Source organism: Pimephales promelas, chromosome 8 (genome assembly GCF_988280905.1).
Source record: "Pimephales promelas chromosome 8, fPimPro1.hap1.1, whole genome shotgun sequence".
Lineage (NCBI taxonomy): Eukaryota > Metazoa > Chordata > Actinopteri > Cypriniformes > Leuciscidae > Pimephales > Pimephales promelas.
In genome coordinates this window covers 24,489,017-24,506,134 of record NC_142776.1, presented here as the reverse complement: position 1 = coordinate 24,506,134, position 17,118 = coordinate 24,489,017, and the positions used below count along the sequence as shown (strand labels likewise).

Genomic DNA, 17,118 nt, shown 5'->3' with positions numbered 1-17,118 from the left:
TTTTGGTGGTTGCCAGTGGACGTTTGCACTGCTAGTGGCACAGAAGGATCGAAGTGTCTGACAAAAGCGCACATGTAAATCCTTACTTTTTACTTCTACCAGAGCAACAACAGCATGTACCAGATTTATCTACACACAGGGTTTGTTGGGGGGTTTTTATATTCAGGGTTTCAACACAAATACTTAAACTGCTAATAAAACATGTATTGGATGTGAATGCTTAAAGCGACACTGTGTGATTTTTACCCCCATCTAGCGGTGAAAAGGTATATGACCATCCAGTGAATATTAGTTTATGTTCCTCCCAATTCCGATTCCTACGGTGGCCAATGTAGTCCAAGATTAACATGGCTTCCAGTTCGACCTCCTCCATGAGTGTTAACTCAAACGTAAACGCGAAAGGCGAAGCTTAAATTAGATGGAGGGGCAATATGGCGACCGACATTAGAACCCCTTACCCGTATGTATTTTCAATGGCATTTTATACACTCACGCGAATATTTTATTACTTGAACGAAGTAAATATACATTAATGAGCACATATATTTTTGAAAGAACTAAGTGTTTTAAGCTAAAAATAAACTAAAAGAGTTACACAGTGTAGCTTTAAATCTTTAATATAGTAGATCTTGCCACTCAGGTCAGATGTTTTATTATGGGTGGTCACAAAGAGAGTAAAGCTTCTTACCTTGTGGGAAATAACCGTTATATTTCAGTAGGCAGTACACAATACCTCTCGGGGGACCTAAAATATTTTAATGGTGAAAGCTCCAGCTTGACGTTTTCTTCTTTTGCAAAGACAATTTAATAAAAACCCGAAAAAGTTCTTCCTGCCTACAGAGGTTTGATAAAGTTTTCTAATTAATTAAAGCATATAGCGCCTCCAACACTTTTCTGACACCAATTGCTCAAGTTCTTGGGAAAGTGCAATGACTATTTCTATATAAATATGTTTCTAAACATATTTTAATGTTACTTCTTGAAAAATGATGTTTGGAAATTGGAATTTCACCAGATTTCCAAGTTGGAAGGGTAACTTTCCCTCTTTGACCCACAGCTCACAGGCTTTGGCTCCGTCCTACTCGAACAGACAAGAAGCATTGTGTTGTTCTTTGATCTGCCTACTTCATCTTTCTCATTTTTTTTTCTTTCTTTCCCTCTTTTTTCCATCTTGGCTATCCTTATTTTTCCAAAGGCTGGAAGCTTCCAAAAGTGAATCTCTCAGATCAGAGGCATGAGAGTGTTTAAGAAGTTACAGATTAGAAAAACAGATCCCGTTTTTAAAAGGAATCTTCTCCCACACCTGGCACCATTTCACTTACAACTTGAACTTGAAGTGCCCTCTGTTATCAGTAACTGGCATGTGCTGTGCTGTCTTTCTTTTTTTTTCTTTTTCAACATACTTGCTGGAAAAGGAGTCTTGGTAATCCATGCATTGAACATATCTAAGAAAATATTTGACATTTCGACATTGATTTAGCTATTTATTGCTTCAAGAAATCACATATCGCTACTGATTCTGCTTATGGATCAGTCCCCTATACATAGCCATACATTATATCATATGCAAGATATTATGTTATCAAGAGAAGCTGTGTTATCTTTTGTAAGCAATCATACTGCTTTCCAAATTAGCATTTAATGGAAAACACTGTTCGTCCTGTTATGGCTCCTGAGGATAAATACAAAAAGAAAGTAGGAGGAAGAAGAAAAAAGAAAAAAAAGAAAGGCCATTTGAAATGCAAAACTTCTCCAGCTTTTTCTAAGAGGAAATAACATAGTACAGAGTTCCCAAGGTCACATTCGTGTAGTCCGGCTTGTCTCTAAGGAACTGCGGGCAAGGCTCCTATTCCATTTCCGCTGATGGTGAAACATCTCATCATTACGTCTCTGAAGGACAAATAAGAACCACCGAGGACAATCCCATCTAAGCCAACACTGAACTGTGTCTTTTAAGACTATAAGTATGAACCTGCACAGCAGATGTCATGTAAAATTGCATAGTAAACAGGCACTTTAAAAATATTTGCTGAAACAATTATCTAATGGCACCTGCTAATAAACACAAAAACAACAACTGAGATCTACAACAGGATAAAGCCCTGTGATGATACTTTTTGTACTGTACATTTTAATAACAAGGACTGCGATTCTGCGGTACTAAACAGCAATAAAATCTATAGGGGATCAGCCACAGAGGAAAGCCTAAATGTTCACATGCTGTGAACCATAAATGCTTTATGTACTGGCATTGTGGTTTTCTAATTGACACCGTTTTAACCAGCATGGATCAAGCCCTGGGAAAGCAGCTTGTTTCTAATTTCACAATTACACAATGCTTAAAATAGAAACTATCATCATGCTCCTAACCTGTAGGCGTAACACTGCCCTTTTTCTGAACTTACAGGGAATATTCTGAGTCATAAGAAGGTCAGAGGTCTGAAGTGCATTTACTCTATTATATTGAATGTCCTTAGCTAAACAGTGAGTGATCAGGACATTCAACAAGAACATTCTAAAACATCTGGAATAAACATTAATAAAATCAACAAGGTCTCATCCCAAATCGTCATATAACTGACGTTTTGGGACGTCTTTTGACCATACGTCAATATTCGCCTTTTTAGGGCCCCCTTAAACGTCGGTAGATGAGGTTATGGGATCCTAACTCTACCCCATACCTAAACTTAACCCTAAACCTAACCCGTCACCTAACTGACGTTAAAGGTAAAGCGTCAGTTGTATGACGGCCCGGGATCGCCATCTACCGACGTTTAAGGGGGCCCTAAAAAGGCGGATATTGACGTATGGTCAAAATACGTCCCAAAACGTCAGTTATATGACGATTTGGGATGAGACTGTGTTAGTATTTTTGATCAATATGAACTCTTTTAGTAAAACTTGAGCTAGTGCACAAACAATCCCTATTAAGGCATTTGGCTCTTTTAACTTAAAGGCTCCATTTTACTCATACCAATTTCTCCTATTCATTTTTGCCTCTTATGCTTCCTCTTAACTATTAACAAATTGGTTCTTTAATCAGCATAGAAAATGAGAATGAGAGAAATGATTGTGTCTATTTGTTCTCACACACAGATATTAAGACATCTCTTATTTGTGGTGTGGGTATCAGTTGGCAGTCATCTGCAACAGGAAGTATCTGGAACCCTGAGGATTGAATCTTCCATATTGTCTGATACCTTTTCAAAAGGCCAAAGCAGAGCTAGAGGCAATGCAGCATATTGCATCTATATCTTTTTTTGTCTTAATCACTCTGTCTTTCCCTTGCTCTTAAATCCAGTGATGCCATCTTATTCTTATCAGAGCTGCTCTCCGAAGCAATTTCAGTTCCCCACTCATGTCACTATCTGTTTTCTTACTGTTCTTTCTCACTGTGTCAAATCCATTTTGATTCTCAAACCGTCTCAAGCTGTTGTTCTAGATAGCACAGGTTGGATGAGGGTTTTATTTCAGACAGGAAAGATTTGTAATCTAAATAGAGCAACTGGATGGTTGGAACAGCAGGAGAAAAGCAGTGAAAAGCAGGTGGCCAAATACTTTCTCTGTGGTGGTTCCCAAAACTCTGACTTATCTGAATGAAAAACAGATTTGTTTTCCTAAATTATAGCTCGAATTCCTTTTCTACAAGATTTTTACTGTTAGATCGTGAGAAAGGGCACATATTGAATCGAAGATGTGTACACTTTCTCCTTCACAGCTCCTTGAAAATGAAGAGAATAAAAAAAACGATTACGATGGTTTGTGTTATGATTTTCATGCGGTTTGGTGTATATTCATATGAATAAAGAATATTTACAGCACATGCTAAGCAGGTGTTGCGCTTAGCTATATAAAATGCTATAACAAATTTCAAAAACATTATAGGACCAAAATCCAGATCACAATCAGAAGTTATTACAAACACTCGCTGCTGGTTTAAAGTGAGTTGTAACCTCTTAAGTGTCACCCCCGTTTTTTTGAATAGACATGGAAATGCAAATTTCGAACTTTAATGGTTGTAATTCAAGAATCCTTTGCAATATAGGCTTAAGATTCTTAAGATAGACTTAAGGTCTTGTTTTAAATAAGGCATAAATATGGCAGGTTTATGGTTTATGGAACTGTTCAATGTAAAAAAAATAGTATTCATATTTTATATATAATATTTTCAAAATCTGAGCTATACTCTAAAACTGCAGAAAAATCAAAGCCAAAAATCTGAACAAGTTGTATTTAAAATTTTAGGTTGATATCTCCAAAAATGAGCTTTCAGTGAGATTTTGTTTGGGCGCAGTACCAAACTTTTGTCACTAGGTCACAACCAGACATTACTGCCCATATAAGGGTGCCTCTATTTCTTTCCATATGTCTTTTGAGTGATCTGAACCATTATTTCCAAAATTTTCATACAATTTATGAAGTAGAGATCCTCAGAAGTAGTATGGGAAGTTTGGCAGTTTTTGATATGAATTCAACCTCAAACACATACAAAGAACACGCATGTGCGTTATAGCTTCCTGCCACATCACAAATGGTGAATTTATTATTTTTTTCTTTACATTTAAAACATTTTCAGACCTATTTTTCTAAACTAGTTGAATGAATGCAATCTTTTGAACTCTTGGCATGAAGGTTTCTACCTTTTTTCATGATTTTTCATGCTCATGCTCATCGCTATTTCAAAATAAAGGTCTGAACACATCTTAGGAGTATGAAAATATTCTTGTTGCAAATGGATAAATTATGCCTCTCTGTAATTCATTTTGAAAATCAGTCACCAAATATGGAAACTAGAGATAAGCATTCAAATGATATATAGTTTATCAATATTACTTAAGGCCTCTTCTAAGATATTATTGTTTTAAAAATATAATGGCAAATATCAATTTAATTTTTTTAATTACAAAGGGCCTACTGATGTTTTTGTTATTGTATTTTCAATATTATAGGCTATTATTTGTGCATAAACATATCTGATTATATTAAACATATTGTTCATTTGAAAACAACATATTTTGTCATCCTTGCTGCAAGCTTACAAGAGCGAAAATATCATTAAATGTGAAGGGAGGCCCTAAAATATTTTCTTGGGAAAAAGGGGGTCTCAGACAAAAAAAAAAAAAAAAGGTTGGGAACCACTAGTGTAATGCACATGTAGCCGTTTGTGTCACCTAGTGATCAAACAACAAAAGAGAAAGAGAAAATGACATGTAGCTTTAACAAAGATAAATTGTATTAATTAATTAATTGTAGTTATATTTCATTTATACAGTGAAGACTGTTATTTTACATTGAGTATTCCATTTCTGTACCTAAATACTGTTAGATTTACCTGACAAACATAAACCAAAAATATTATATGAAAAACTTAAAACTTAAATAAAAATATTGCCTAGTAGAAATAAAATAAGTGTAAGTGAACTAACATTCCAAACAATAAAAAATAAAGCAAAACTAGGATTAAAATATAAATGCGTATATAAAAATAAAAGTAATTCAAAATATGAATGCATATTTAAATAGTATATAAATAGTATTAAAACAGCTGCTTTCATGAAAGCAGCAAAAGTCTGTTTGGAAAGCTGCAAACACAGATAGAGTGATAGTAGTGTTCCAGTGATATAAAAGTGTTATATAAAATATTGGCATCTTGGAACACCGCTGGTCCATTTCAAATTAGAGGACCAGAACAAACAATTCTTATAATCCCATTCAAATAAACAATACAAAAACACAGTATTTTAAATGAAATGAGCAAAGAAAGTGGAATCTGAAAACAAGTTTTAGGAAACAATCTTGAAATGAAACAAGGCATTTTAAAAGATAAAGATTAGATGAGAGAACATCAACATGATCCGCTTTGGAAGTGTTGGTTCCATCTGCACAGCTGTAAATTATGACCATCTCTTAGGATTAGTGTCTAATCAGTTTCAGTGCAGCTTTTCTTCTGCATTCATTTAGTAGGATGAAACCACTCACAGTCAAGCTTTGTGCTTTGCGGAGCAATTTACACGCCTCTTCATTACAGTACTATCAATGCAAAATATCAGGCAGCAGAAACACAAGGTTTGTCAAGTACTGCTCAATGGGTGATGATGTTACACATAACACAGTAATAGCGAAATGATGTTGTGGTGTCTGTCAGGAGTTATTAAGAACTTCATCCATTTTGTTTATTCATCACTTCCGTTCTCCACACTTTATGTCATAACACAACAGTCCAGACTTCCTCTTCAAAATAGTAGTCACAATACAATTGACTCACGAAGATGTACTACATACATATCATGTCATCGGATATGCAGGTTATAAGTAGGACCAATGCTAGAGTCCAAAGAAAGATGGGCATAAAGGTTGCAGTGGAAAAATAAAATGGCTCTCATTTTGTTTGCTCTACTGCACATCTGTCACATCTGAGTTTGTTGCTGCTCTCGGTATGGGGATTATACTTCTTAGACAGATCACTAATATAACCACCATAAAAGGTTTTCTCAAATTAAAAGAAACACTTTTGCTGCCTTTTATTGCTTTATTAATATGAAACATATTTCAAGTGTGTATTTAAGGCTGGCACCGGACGTCCAGGGTGCAATAATAATTAAGAAGTTGAAAAGAAATTGGAAGAATGGGGGGAAAAATGACTAAGTCTGCTAAGGTAAATTAGAAAGAATGAGAAACAACATGTAGGGCAACATTTAAGACATTTTAACCAAGATTATGATGCCAATTTTTCTCAATCTTTTTTAAATCTTGCTGACAGGTAAATCACATATTGTCGAACAAGCTTTAAACTTATGGATTATTTAATGCATGTTATCAACTGATTTTACAATTCCTACGAATGAATTTCAGTGAAGCCAAACTATATGTTAAACAGCTAATTAAACAGTCAATTAATCATTGAAATTATAGAATTTTTGACATTTTACATTTTAAGGCTTTTTCTGAATTGCCTGAAATGTAATGCAACTAAATCAAAGTAAAAAGAAAAAAAGAAAAAATTTACTGTTAAAAAAGGTTACATTTTATTTTAAGAGGTCCTTGTTATTTTTAATTACACATTTACTTACTGAGTAATATCAATTAATATGTACTTAGGGGTTAAGGAGTAGGGTTTGTTTAGGGGTAGTTCCTTGTAATTATTTTTACTATAATTTACTGTTATTACTACAGTAAGTAACAAGGACACTGTAAATATAAAAAATAACAACAAAAAAATATTGGCAGCCTTGGTTAGCAGAAATTCAATGTTTATGGTATTATGATATGACATTTAGAATGTATATTTTACAAATTATAACCATATATTACATTAAGTGATATGTTAGTATACCAAGATACCTAACCTACCAAAAATGTTATATATATACAGTGTCATACACGCAAAGACAAAAAAAACCCCCCAAAAAAACATCAGGGTAACATGGAATAAGAATTAACGGAATAAGCCGAAACACCTTAATTTACAACATTACTATTAACAGAAAAATAAAAATAACCAATATAATCATATAATGTGTCATGCAGGGACTTCTGGGAAAAGTCATTTTACTGTTGTTGTTTTTTTGTAAATAGAAAGCATTAAATGAAATATAAAACATATTCCCTTTCAATCGACCGTCAACTACGTCCTCGGTTGCATACGCAACCAGGACGTTTTTCACCATGTGGTAAGGTAACTTATAGTTAACTAAGTAAATAAAATGTTCTTACAGTAGCTTTTAAAGATTTGATGAAAAGACACAAATCCAGTATATTATTGTTCTTTAACCATTTGTGTATGATACTGAGCTGTGAATATTATTATAAGCAGTCAACTTCACTTTTTCATGCCAATAACCCCTTCCTCAATCAAAAATACAAGTACATGTAGACGTCAAAGACACTCGAAATAAGAAAAAGCCGTAAGATGCAACATAGCAACACAGCAACAGACTTTTGTCGTGCATATTAATGTTCAACACCTCATGACTGACAAATCTACTATGTTGGCAAGCAGCAAATTGTCTGACAAGAAGCTTTAAACATCTGACAATCTGAAAGCTTATAACATCTGTAACAACACTTTAGTTTCTGGCTGTTGCATGCATACCAGCATTTTATAGGTTACATACTCTCATAACAAAGACATATACCGAGAAGCTTGGTGCCAGACAGGGCATTAATAAAAAAAAGGATTACTTAAAAACATATTTACATATGACCTACATCTCTGACACTACTACACCCCCAACAGTCTGGATACATAATTTGAGCACACTCCAATAAATAAATAGTATGTCTCTAACGGGGCTGTTTCTACACACCACATTAGAATGTGCGTACTAAAATCTCAGCATTTGTAAGATTTTTCAATGTCTTCTTTATTATTTTTATCTCTGTATCTGAAAGCACTTCAGCTGAAAGTTATTGACACATATGCAATAAATTCAGACGCACAGACACCAAAGCTTTTAACCATGTATAGTTTTTTTAAAATAGCATATATATATATATATATTTATTTCTCATATACGTACATAAATATATCTCAACAAACAAGTTGTTAAAAGAAGGTTGTTGCACAAGAGGATTATGAAGACTGAATGAAATGTGATTCTTTGTTGACTTGGAAAATAATGACAAAGAAAACTATGGACTGCTATTCATGGATACAAGATCAGAAGATATGCATCAAAACTTGTGGAATAACTCAACCTGATCTCACGAGAATTCGTACGAATTTGGCTAATTCGTAACAATTCGTACGACCTCACTTTTTTTTTTTGCTAAATCTTACATATTTTACGAATTGGCCAATTCGTATGAATTCGTACGAATGACCTACCCCTGACCCCGTCCCTAAATCTACCCATCACGTGGGTTTGGACAAATCGTACGAATTCGTATGAGTGAGGTCGTACGAATTAGCCACTTTTTAATCACTCGTACGAATTCGTGCGAATTGGTCGCGAGATAGCGTAGAATAACTAAAAAACAATAACACGTTCCATACAGCAACATTAGCTCTCCTGGAGACTGTTGATGTCACTGCTGAGAGTGCAAGGAATGCAAGATTTCACAGTATGGGACAAATTATATCGATAAAGACCTCTATATGCAGCCCAAGCTGTGCAAATGTGAACGAGAATGAAGGTGAGTGTAAAATAATATGATTTGATTCCATTAAAAAAGTATAAATATAGTAAACCCTAACTCATGTAGCACTAACAGTGTCTTTCTAATCCAAAGTTGACATCTTATGACTACATACATTGTTATGAAATTAAATGAAATATGAAATCATGAAATATGTTTTGACAGTTGCGCAAGTTTCTTTTTTATTGCTTAAAACAAAAAAGAATTCAGACAAAAACATCCAAAAGCTGACGCAAACAGAAATTATTGCCTAAAGAGGTCAGAAGGTTTCAACTCCTCTATTCAGCATCTGTGTAGACCTCTTTTCCAAGCTTCTCTATCTGCAGATTCTCTATGGCTGAAGATCAAGAAAAATACATCATGCATTTGCTCTTCTGCAACATTGTATAATTGTTTGTCTAAATATTCACTATTCATTATCAGTAGTTACCAATACAGTAGGCAAATATTATCACCAGATGATACACTTCATCTGCTGAGATTTTGAAGTGTGCCACCAGAAGACAATCTGCTATCCCACGAGTCTGTAGAAGTTGCGGAGCTGTCAGACTTAAGAGGTTGAAAAAAATGGTGGTATGGTAATTTAGTGCAACCCAAAGGGCCATGTGTCTTTCACTGGTCTTGGACACAATAAGAAGACAGTGTGTGCCTGGATAGATCCCACAAATTGAACTGAACAATTGTTCAAGAGGTTAACCACAAGAATATACTTAAAACCCAGCATTTTTCTTTGAACATTCACATGCACTCTTACACACAGCAGCACACGGGTACTCGTGCTCACTGATTTACTGATATTGCACTTGATTCACTGATATGCAGCCAAGCTTATTTACATTCCTAACTCTCAATGCGAACCATTTTGTGCTGCCTTCACGGATAGACAGCAAGAGAAAATAGGATGACAGCACACAGCTTAACATCCACAACCCCTCAATTCCACAAACTCTCTCAGCTCTCAATTGAGGCTACGTCCACATTAATCCGGATACATTTGAAAACGGGGTTTTCGTTTAAAAAACGCTCTCCGTCCACACTAGCGTTTTCAGGTGTTTTCCGACGTTTCAGTGTGGATGAGAAACTTCTAAATTCACTTTACTGCGCATGCGTGAAACTTCACAAAAGCTCACTGAGATGATACAGATGGGAAAATAAATAATAATGTCATCGCACAATAACAGGATAATTTTATTTAGCAAAATATCTCACCATCACGGATGCGTCCAGGTCGCATTCAGTCACCATATGTTTGGTCTAAAACGCAACTGCTCTCCTGTTTTGCCGCAGGACAGCATATGTGAGTAGACTACATTATCTGTTATCTTTGCAGTACTGTGCTATGAAGAATAGCACATATTAAGTAACATAGAAAGTAACATATTTTAGCAATAGTGTAAAAATGAATAACACATAACAGGCACAATACCGATAAACATGAATATCTATTGGTACTACTACATGGATCACATGACTAAACTTATGTCATCGTTTTGAAATACCTCCGGTTTCACTGTCCACACTACAACGCGAAAACTGCGTTTTCAAATTTATCCACTTTGGAGAGCGTTTTCCAAACGATACGTTTTTGTTGACTTAAAACGCCGTCTCAGTGTGGACGGAAGGCCAAAACGGAGAGAAAAATATACGTTTTCAAACGAAAACGTATTAGTGTGGACATGGCCAAAGAGTCAGTCTAATTTAAACTACCGTTCAAAAGATTGGGGTGGTTAAGATTTTTAAAAAAATATTTATTTATAGATATGGAACTCAAAATGTGCTTTGAAATATGTCAAAATACGTTCAAGTTGTTCTCTTGCAAATATATTGGGAAAGGGTACTGTCAAACAAAACAAAAACCAAAAATACCTTAAAACCATCATAAAAATTCCAAGTCTTCTAAAGTCAAACGATAGCTTTGTGCATGTAAAAGAATGAAAGTCCTCATTCCTTGAAAATCTTGCTTGACAGCTGTGGTCACCATTCACTTTTATTGTAGAAAGAAGTCATAACCTCTTGCAGGTTTCAAAACTCATGTGGGAGAGTAAATGATGAAATTATTTTCACTTGTGGGTGAACTACCTTTATAATGAGTTTTATGCTTAACAAAATCATAGACACAGGGCCTCATTGAGGTCAAAGTGTTTCTACCATCTACACATTCACATCCACTGGACCCACAGGGATTTCCTCACATGAAAACACAATAACAGTACAACTTTGGTCAGCTCTTGTGGTTCTTACACAAATCAAAGTTTCCATTGTGAATATGAGATCCATGGAGTAGCTAAACTACAATTCACAGAAGATTTTCCTTTGAGGAGCTCTTAGACAGATCTTTCTGTGTTCACATGGTCTCATACTACTTTTCATTTTATTGTAAGCACATATGAGGAATACATTTAAAGGGCAGGAGCAGATTATATTAGCCATTGTTTCCATCTCCGTTCTATGAAAAATGTCCTTCAGCAGAAAACAATGGACAAGGAATCGCCGTCACTAAGCCTCACATGTGAAGCCCCAAGAGACCTAGCTATGCCAAATTCCATTACCTCCACAGAGAGCTTTCTCATGCCCACCACCTCAGACATCCAATAAACTGAGGAACGTACAATATTTTAGCATAACAGCAATAGTCGAGAGACTTAAAACGGATGCTTGGGCTGCAACAACACAGGGTCAGCAAAATAACATAGAAATTATGGTAAACTTGTAGAATATCTTTAGGGAGTCAGACCTCCTGGGTGGCCCTTAGGTCACATGTTTAATGTACCTCTGCATTTCTGAGAACATCAAACAGCCTGTAGGCTACCAGGAAGACATTACATGTGCAAAGAAAGGCAGTGAGCCAATTATACAATGACTTTCAATTTTTAAGGAATTTAATCTTTCTTCTTTAACTCTGGTAAACTATAAAAAATGTAAAGGCAATTTTTAGGGAGCAATCTTTAGAAGTCCCTGTTGCAACACAAATTGTAATTTGACACCATTAGCATAATTAGCTAAATATCTATTTTGTATATTATGTTTGCAGAGTATGTACGGGAGGGGAAATAACCACTTTGGAATTATTATTTTTTTATTTTTTTAAAAACTTACATAAACATCATAGTTTAACCATTGATGGTATCTTTTTTTGTTTGCCATGTAAATAATGAGATTTGCCAAGATAGTCTATAAGGGTAGTTAAAATTGCAGCTCAGCGATGATAAATTATTCTGTTTGTGTGTTTATAAGCATGTCGTGATGTTCAGCTGTGTTTGATATTTATTTGTTTTTAGTGCCTTCTGGAATATAATCATTTTTAAAAATTATCATTACTGTCAAAATGATTAAGATGACCGATTAAATCAAAGAAGTTGAGGCTTTACTGTTCTCAGAAGCTGAACAGGAATAAAGTACAACTCGAGTTCTGAAAATATATACTATTTTCTCCATAACAAAACTTAAACCTTTAAAGACAGCCCTAGTGTGAGCTATGAGGTTGTTAATTGATGGTATTAGCTTTTGTTGAAGCTGTGCCCGCATTGTTTCAACTTCATTTTAGAATAATGAGTTTAACATCAGAATTTGTACTGAAAAATTACATTAACCATGATGCGGTTTCAGAAAGTGGAGACAAGGAAAACGTGGAAAATAGCCTCACCCACTCCCAAGAAGCACTGCGAATTATGTAATCTCTCGACTCTCTAAAAATACTTATTTGTATAGTAGGCCTAATATTTATATTTAAATGCATATTTTGAAATAAACTTACACATAGTACACAGTTTTAATCAAAATTAGTCAAGCCCCATTGCAAATCAGGTTTTGACTGAACTGAAAATGCAACTTTTAATGACTTCTGCAGTCTTAAAATTCTTCAGCCCCCTGAATAGAGTTCCCTTTTACAACAGCACAAATCTGCAAAACATGTGTTGTCTCAAGCACACCTCATGCAACTAATCAAGGGATCATTAGTTGCACCAGGTGTGATTGAGCTAGAACACATAAAATATCTGAACTTGCTAGTAGGTTTGTCACGTTTGACTGCATTTTAGAAATATGGCTAAGTCAACAGAATGATCCAAAAAGTCATCACCCTTCACAAACAAAGAACAGGATGCAAAAATTTAGCAAAGGCCCTAAATGTACCTAGAGACACCATTGGAAGCATAGTTTGCGAGTTCAAAGTTAAAGGAACAGTGGTTACATTATCTGGACAGGGCCGAAAAAGGAAGCTATCATGGCTGCAACTTGATTTCTGAGAAGGCAGGTTCAGACTGCAAAAGACCTGCAGCAAGACTTGATGGCAACAGACACCGGGGTTTCAGCATGTACAGCAGTGTCAAAAGTAGACGAAAATGTTAGTGACGATCTGGGAATCGATCCAGTCAGAACTGATGTCCTGCATGTGTGGTAGATGCACATTTGTACTGTAACGTGCTAATCTATCCACGGTCTCATAAAATGTAAAAAATGTAAACCAACCACGCACCAACCCGAAGCATGCGTATACATAGACCGTGTACATGTACCTATACAGGGGGCGAGTACTGAATTGAGCGCTCTTTCGTGTCTGAATGGACAAATACACACAGCATTATGTCTAAATCTCCGTTTTGGAGAGTATTAATGTAAACCAAGTTGTGAGTGTATCGGATGTGCATCAGTGCAATTGTATCCGCATGTCATTGGACATGATCCGATGTATTAAAGTGACAGTGGCAATAAACCTAATGCGGTCTGTGTTCTTAATTTTGATCAAGCAACAGAAGAAAAAGAGAAAAGTATTCACTGTTTGTTAATAGCTTTAATAAGGATGAATTATATTTAATTCATACAAATAATTGTCTACTTGAAAGAAGAATGATGTATGCAAGTAGTTATAAAGAATGCATATTTCATTCATTGAAAAGAAGACTGTTCTACTTTAGGAAAAGTGGTTTTATTTAATTTTAAGATATTTTTAAGTCACAGTAGTTAAATCTGTATCTGTATTGCACGTTCAAACTTAAAATCATTCATATTAATAGATTAACAGATGTTTTCTCTGGGAGGTTTGGAAAATTTAGAGAAATACTACATTAACGCATTAGAATTTAGCTAAACCCATTATATTTGAGTCGACTAAATCTCCTGTAGATTTAGTTGACTAAAACTATACTAAAACTAAAACAATACAGATGACTAAAATATGACTAAAACTAAATGGCATTTTAGTCAAAAGACTGAGACTAAAACTAAATCAAAATTTGCTGTCAAAATTAACACTGGTGCACAGTAAGTCGAGTACTGAATTCAGACAGTTTCCATGGCAGAATTTCAAGACTATACGACTACTGACTCAAAATCACAAGAAATGTGCTCAAAATCGGTAGAACATTGAAGCATATCCTGAAAAGAATCCTCTATCTACAGTTAATCATGGTGGTGCTCATCTGCTGCTTTGCATCCTCTGGCACTGGAAACCTGCAGCGTGTGGAAAGCAAGATAGATTCATTGAAGCATCATGAAATCCTAGAAGAAAACGTCATGCCATCAGTGAGCATCCAAGCAACCATCCAAGCAACAGGACAATGATCCCAGGCATACCTCAAATTCCACCAAGGCTTGGTTGCAGAAGAAGTCCTGGAAGATTCTACAGTGGCCATCACAGTCATCTTAATTGAACCCATAGAAAATCTCTGGTGGGATTTGAAAAAGGGGGTTGCAGCATGCAAACCCAAGAATATTACTGAACTGGAGGCCATTGCTTATGAGGAAGGGGCTAAGCAGAAACACTGCCAGAAGCATAACATCTAATGGATGTTCTAAGTACTAAAGATGCTTGCCATGAAGGGGTTGAATAATTTTGAGACTGCAGAAGACATTAAAAGTGGCAAAGTTCAGTAGAATTTTGAAACCACTTGAAATTGTATAGCGTTGAGCTGTTTCAACTTGCGTTTATTTATTCAGCGAAAACAGCTGAAAGTCAGTAAATTTTGCCAATAAACATGACTTGCAAAGGGGCTTGGATAACTATATATATATATATATATATATATATATATATATAAAGCCAATAATACATTACAAAAAAAAAAAAGATTTTAATCCTTTAAGTTTCTTTTAAAAAATCATTTAAAAAATAAATCCTTCTATTATCTTTTAAATTCTATATCTTTAATAAATGCAATAAAAAGTGACCATCGGCAGTGTTGCTACATGGTTACCTCATCGGAAGAACACGGGCCTGTTCATTAGCGTCTCTATTCGGCTACAGGTCAAAACATCCCCTGTGACTAACTCCTAATCTAACCTTTACCTTTATTTAAACTTTTGAAACCCCTGAAGCCGGTTGTTTTGACTTCCTTTGTTGGGGTACATCATGGTCTCCCCCCCCTCTACACCCTATGCAAAGGAAATGACCGTCTGTCCTTTCTAATGAGATCATTTTTTGTTTTATTTTGTTCATATCAAAATCAGTTTGGTTCCTGCATAAACTCACTGATTGAGGGTGAATGTCAGATTAATTTGGACACTTTCCCAGTCATCATGACAGTGACAAATAAGCAAATTGTGTTGCTACAGTCAACGTGCAGTTTAGAAAATGCATTGCTTAATAAAGCTACATGGTATGTACAAAATAATATGCACTGACTGCACATTGACCAACCCATGGCATCTGAATAATAATAATAAAAAAAAACACTATCTGTGTTGCGACTGAAACTGGCAGGGAATAGCACGTCTGCACCTACAGTCTATGGTCTGCACACAAATCCAACAGGGAACCTTGCTGCATGACAGCTAATAATCTCGCCTCGGGCATCGTAGGATATTAGAGAGATCTTTACCAGCTGAGCTCACCGTCTCTGGGTGGCAAAATGAGCCAACAAATGAGCCAGCCTCCATCGCGAAATAACCAAGCCGCTATATTGACTGCAGACGCGCGAGAACTAGCAGCCCAGCGTCACGAGCGCAGTGCTGCACTACGGCACAATCAAACGGTCTCACATCTCTTCCAGATTGACATATAGTAACAGCCAGCTGGTCGACATTATGACAACCCAGCGGGGAGGTAAACTGAAACAGCACAGCCAAGCGCGAGATGAGACTATTTGTGCAATGAAACATGGGCTTCCCACATAGAGAGCATTAATAACGGCCAAATGACCAATGCTGTCAAGGTGGCCAGCTCACTATAAAAATAGCCAGGACTGAAATGAAGGAGGATCTAGTTTGTGGACAACCAGTCTAAAAAAAATAAATAAATCATTACTAGAAAAACAGCACATAATAAGGCTTCCTGAAATGCTCAATAAGAAATGAAAAGGGTGGATTTAAGGGAGGGTGAGTGGGATCTACTGTCTAGAGGTTTGCAGTATTTTCCTAACGTAAACATGACAAAAGTTGAATAATGAAGCTGACATTAGAGAAATGCATTATCTCACATCACTTACCTCAGTCTCTGGGGGACCCTAATGTTTTTCCTATAGGCACTGCAGAGGTAAGGCAGACCTTCAGGGAAATCCAGCACAAGGAGGAAGCAGCAACCAGCTGCGACGGCGTAGGCACTCCTCACTCCCCTACTCACACACACACACACACTCACAATCTGGGGCTGTGATACTGTTGTTATTGAGATTTGTGGAAGGGGACGGCAGAATGCTCTCATAACAAGCGCTATCCTGTGAGCTTGAACACACCCCTCCCAGAGAGCTATCCAATAGCTGGTTCAGACACACATAAGCACACACACACATCAGTAGCCCCCCCCCCCCCCCCCATTCAGCTTCCCCATCACAATCAAATGCTATAGGATTAAAGTAGTACACCATGGCTTCTAAAAGATTAAACTGATGTTTAGCCATATTGCCCATATGCTGCTTGAGCTCTGCATCTTTCTCTCTGTGTGTGTATGTGTATCATCCAGTGTGTGTGTCACTGACACTGAGGTAGTGTGGTAAAGTGATTTAAAAAACAGCACACCGCTCAGCTGGGGCTGAAAGAGTGCAGGAC

General features: G+C 36.1%; 1 protein-coding gene across 2 annotated transcripts in view; it reads right to left on the bottom strand.

The window, feature by feature from the left end:
• kank4 (KN motif and ankyrin repeat domains 4) overlaps nt 1-16,820 on the bottom strand; it is a 52,866-nt gene extending 36,046 nt beyond the window's left edge. Inside the window, exon 1 of one of the 2 annotated variants that reach the window (XM_039691467.2) lies at nt 16,560-16,820. The gene's annotated coding sequence lies outside the window, so the exon portion shown is untranslated. The remainder of the gene's footprint in view (nt 1-16,559) is intronic. The other variant, XM_039691465.2, reaches the window with a different exon arrangement.
• Nucleotides 16,821-17,118: the final 298 nt, after the last annotated feature.